The sequence below is a fragment of the Ylistrum balloti genome, unplaced genomic scaffold, assembly GCF_031769215.1.
Source record: "Ylistrum balloti isolate Yb309-2 unplaced genomic scaffold, AGI_CSIRO_Ybal_v1 Utg370660, whole genome shotgun sequence".
NCBI classification, from domain to species: domain Eukaryota; kingdom Metazoa; phylum Mollusca; class Bivalvia; order Pectinida; family Pectinidae; genus Ylistrum; species Ylistrum balloti.
Window position 1 is genome coordinate 36,064 of NW_026782400.1, and position 6,000 is coordinate 42,063.

Here is a 6,000-nt window from a genome sequence, read left to right on the forward strand (position 1 = left end):
GATCTGTCATTATCTGTAGATTACTGGGATCTATACTGTGTAGATTACTGGGATCTATACTGGGGGTGGTGATCTGTCATTATCTGTAGATTACTGGGATCTATACTGGGGGTGGTGATCTGTCATTATCTGTAGATTACTGGGATCTATACTGGGGGTGGTGATCTGTCATTATCTGTAGATTACTGGGATCTATACTGGGGGTGGTGATCTGTCATTATCTGTAGATTACTGGGATCTATACTGGGGGTGGTGATCTGTCATTATCTGTAGATTACTGGGATCTATACTGGGGGTGGTGATCTGTCATTATCTGTAGATTACTGGGATCTATACTGGGGGTGGTGATCTGTCATTATCTGTAGATTACTGGGATCTATACTGGGGGTGGTGATCTGTCATTATCTGTAGATTACTGGGATCTATACTGGGGGTGGTGATCTGTCATTATCTGTAGATTACTGGGATCTATACTGGGGGTGGTGATCTGTCATTATCTGTAGATTACTGGGATCTATACTGGGGGTGGTGATCTGTCATTATCTGTAGATTACTGGGATCTATACTGGGGGTGGTGATCTGTCATTATCTGTAGATTACTGGGATCTATACTGGGGGTGGTGATCTGTCATTATCTGTAGATTACTGGGATCTATACTGGGGGTGGTGATCTGTCATTATCTGTAGATTACTGGGATCTATACTGGGGGTGGTGATCTGTCATTATCTGTGTAGATTACTGGGATCTATACTGGGGGTGGTGATCTGTCATTATCTGTAGATTACTGGGATCTATACTGGGGGTGGTGATCTGTCATTATCTGTAGATTACTGGGATCTATACTGGGGGTGGTGATCTGTCATTATCTGTAGATTACTGGGATCTATACTGTGGGTGGTGATCTGTCATTATCTGTAGATTACTGGGATCTATACTGGGGGTGGTGATCTGTCATTATCTGTAGATTACTGGGATCTATACTGGGGGTGGTGATCTGTCATTATCTGTAGATTACTGGGATCTATACTGGGGGTGGTGTCATTATCTGTAGATTACTGGGATCTATACTGGGGGTGGTGATCTGTCATTATCTGTAGATTACTATGATCTATACTGGGGGTGGTGATCTGTCATTATCTGTAAATTGCTGGGATCTATACTGGAGGTGGTGATCTGTCATTATCTGTAGATTACTGGGATCTATACTGGGGGTGGTGATCTGTCATTATCTGTAGATTACTGGGATCTATACTGGGGGTGGTGATCTGTCATTATCTGTAGATTACTGGGATCTATACTGGGGGTGGTGATCTGTCATTATCTGTAGATTACTGGGATCTATACTGGGGGTGGTGATCTGTCATTATCTGTAGATTACTGGGATCTATACTGGGGGTGGTGATCTGTCATTATCTGTAGATTACTGGGATCTATACTGGGGGTGGTGATCTGTCATTATCTGTAGATTACTGGGATCTATACTGGGGGTGGTGATCTGTCATTATCTGTAGATTACTGGGATCTATACTGGGGGTGGTGATCTGTCATTATCTGTAGATTACTGGGATCTATACTGGGGGTGGTGATCTGTCATTATCTGTAGATTACTGGGATCTATACTGGGGGTGGTGATCTGTCATTATCTGTAGATTACTGGGATCTATACTGGGGGTGGTGATCTGTCATTATCTGTAGATTACTGGGATCTATACTGGGGGTGGTGATCTGTCATTATCTGTAGATTACTGGGATCTATACTGGGGGTGGTGATCTGTCATTCTGTGTAGATTACTGGGATCTATACTGGGGGTGGTGATCTGTCATTATCTGTAGATTACTGGGATCTATACTGGGGGTGGTGATCTGTCATTATCTGTAGATTACTGGGATCTATACTGGGGGTGGTGATCTGTCATTATCTGTAGATTACTGGGATCTATACTGGGGGTGGTGATCTGTCATTATCTGTAGATTACTGGGGATCTATAGATTACTGGGGGGTGGGGGTGGTGATCTGTCATTATCTGTAGATTACTGTCATACTGGGGGTGGGTGTCATCTGTCATTATCTGTAGATTACTGGGATCTATACTGGGGGTGGTGATCTGTCATTATCTGTAGATTACTGGGATCTATACTGGGGGTGGTGATCTGTCATTATCTGTAGATTACTGGGATCTATACTGGGAGTGGTGATCTGGCATTATCTGTAGATTACTGGGATCTATACTGGGGGTGGTGATCTGTCATTATCTGTAGATTACTGGGATCTATACTGGGGGTGGTGATCTGTCATTATCTGTAGATTACTGGGATCTATACTGGGGGGGGGGGGTCTGTCTTTATCTGTAGATTATTGGGATCTATACTTGAGGTGGTGATCTGTCATTATCTGTAGATTACTTGGATCTATATTGGGGGCATTTGCAATTAATTCTTGAATCTTTTGGTTAACAAAAAGAAATGTATGGCAGATGCCAGTACCAGGTATAACTTAACAGCATCAGACTGCAAAAAAGGTTATACAATATGACTGATTAGCATCCATCATGATAGCTCACATATGTTTCATACTCCTTATCCTCAGATGGACATCTAAACAAGAGGCCCATAAGTCCTGCATCAATCACTTGGCTTTGTTTGGCTGAAATTGCATCATTCAAGAATAAGGAAAAGGAATTCTATATTTCAAACCACACAATGGACTGAACCCCTCTATTCTTTGGGGGTCTGCTAAACAATTCATGCATTATATAAATAGGGACAGAATCCAGTCATGCCTAAAGAAAAAAAATTAAAGAATTTGCTCTGTTTCTCCTTAAGTGGCTCCTGCCATTCCAATCCCAAGGGGTCTAAACTCACCATTTACACAAAACTGATGTCAATTTACTCAAGGATGCTTAACACCTTTGGCAAAATTCACCCATTCCCAAAGAAGGAGTGCATTTGTAAGATTTTAAAGTTTATACAAAATTGATCTCCCTTCACCCAAGAATGATTCATACCAAATTTGGGCAAAATTCAATCATTCCTACAGGAAAATAAAATTTTAGAGAATTTGCCCTCTTTCCCTCGGGAGCTGAGATCCACCATTCATATAAAATCGATTCCTCTTCATCAAGCAATACTTCAGACTATAATTAAGCAAAATCTAACCATTCCTGCTGGAGGAATAGGATTGTAAAAAACTTGCTTCATTCCCCCTATCGAGCCCTGCTCCTCTTGCCCCAGTGGATCAAGACTAATACATAAATTTGCTCTTCTTCCCCCAAGGATGCTTCTGACCAAATTTGGTCAAAAAATGCAAGTAATCAGTTTAATGTAGTTATATCTAAATGCTTGTATGGCTACATCAAAATCTGAAAACAAAATGAAAATATCTAAGATTTACCTCCTACAAGGCGTTGTGGTCAATATGACATGGTGAATGTGATGCAAAGTCAAATGTCACAACAACACTTTTCTCCAGTATGTTCAGGGAACCCCAGTGCTAACGTTTCTGCTATTCTGATAATCCTTTTCTACATATCATCTTCTGCTAAATCTCAGTAGTTATCTCCCCTTCTAAATGTATCTTCTGTCAGTAGAAAATAATGTTTAACCTGAAAAATATATAAGGCAGATCTAGAGTATAGTTTATCAATATTGAGGTCCTCACAGGAAGTGAGTATCATATGGGGTTATCACAAGGATGGGAATAAAAAAGTTGAAGGGGCCATTAAGCAGGAGGTTTTATAGCAGTATGGTATAGAGAAGGAGGGGGAATTTTACATTAACTTTACATACTAAAGGATGTAGTGAACAGCGTCATTCAATATCAATGTTTTGTCGTTACTGAGATATTTCTCTTAAGTATAACTCAGGAAATTTTGCATAAATTATCACCACAAATAACAAATTCCTGAATTTCAGACTAGGTGAATAAATGTTTCAGCTTGTTTCTCTTGGCAAAAGCAGTAAAATTACATTTTTTCTTTTGCATTTAAACTACTTCCTAAAATCTAACATTTCAAAAAATCCTCCTTAGAACACAAGTTAAATACTTTTTTTCTACTTCTTGAGACCCACCATTTATAGAAAACTGGTCTCCCTTCACCAAACAATGCTTCAGACCAAATCTGGTCTCTCTAATCATTCTTACAGGAGGAGTAGGATTTTAAAGAATGTGCTCTGTTTCCACTTTGGGCCTTGCCCTCCTGCTCCTGGGAGCTGAGACCCACCATTTGTACAAAATAAACATGTGCTCAGTAATTTATAACTAGTAGTGATTTGTAGAGAAAGTTAATACATAGATGGCCACTGTATGCCATAATCCGGACTACAGCTAAATTCCCACTATCCGCGGCTAGTAAAAGGTGACCTCAACCTCGTAAAACACCAATATTTTACAATAAACATATATATATTTGCAACTTTTATTTCAGTCTGCATAACCCAAAATGATTGGGAAACGAGGTCACTTAGGTCAATGAATCATGTAATTTAGCTCACAAAATAATTGCTCCGAAACACATACCTCTCCGATTCCATCCGGGTTATTCTGTCTGGCAATACACGTCGTTACGATGACAGCACGTGCATCCGTTTACTTATTATTTCAAATTGTAGAGTAGTAAATAAATCAAACGAAATTTCACCCCAAAATTTACTGCAGTTAAAAAGAAGATTGTTTACATTGAGTTTATGGAAACCCTTTTCTTGACAGATGATATTAAAAACCATAGATGTTAAATCATAAAAGAAGACACCGATTGTGCTGTCGTTCAGTATTCAGAGTACATCTAGAGATTAGAAATAATCATTCCCATTCTATATAAAATTCCAAATTCCACAGTAACTTGAAAATCAAATAAATCTATCAGCTGCATGTGACTGTTTACCTTACCGCTTATGTCTTAAAAATCTATAACGGATATTACTTTGCCGACCTAATAAAAGACAGAGATTGCATTATTTCCGGTAGATTATTTCAACAATCTTAATTCGATTTTTTAAAATTCGTTATTTCGTTTATTTTCATAATCAATAAAACACGAATAATTCTTTATTTTGATAGAATGGCATACAATGCAGATGATATATATAATAAATTGTGTTAGACATATAGTTGGTTCCCATTTTGGTTAATTTTGATGACTTCCGGTTGGTGGTAACGATGAAACGGACTGGACATGTATTAAAATTGTACCAATTAAAACGATAATAACCAAGATGGCTGACACAACAAGCTTTTATACAGTTTACTAGTTACTTTTGTTTTTAGACGATTTTTTTTTGGTAGATGACGAGCCTTACAACAACGGTAGAATATTTTACCCATACCAGGGACGTGAAATATACGTCCCTGCTCAAACACACACCAAAAAATATCCAAAATACCCAAAAATACCCCCAAAACTTCCTCAAAACATTCGATAACTATCCAAATAACTTAATGCTACCCTTAAAAACTCAAAATCTACCAAAAAACCACATATCCCGGGTGCCATGTCCCGATGATGATGATGATGATGATGATGATGATGATGATGGAGGGGAGATAACCCTTACAATACAATTGTTTCCATTTCAAATCAGATTGGTGAACCATGCGATTTTTTTCGTTTCACCACAGACATATATAACACATATGATATATACGTCTCTTGTTTCACGTTATATACTCAGATATGTTATGTGTGTCTCTGATATACTGTATAACGTATGATCAATGAAGTAATAACGACAGTACGGACAAGAGAATTGTCAAATTTTCGAGGCAATCTGCCCCTTCATTAAGACACAAGTTTAAAAAAAAAAAGTTACATACATAGAACATAAAACAAATACAAAGTTTTAAACTAAAATCGAGATCGGTAGGATTATTGAGACACCTAACTTTACTGTAGAGGTCTTTATTTTAGTTTATACTGTCGACATTACTTACTAGATTATATATATATTTTTATATATGTGCAATCCGAACCCTATTATATGTAATAGGTTCTGCAATTTCCCAT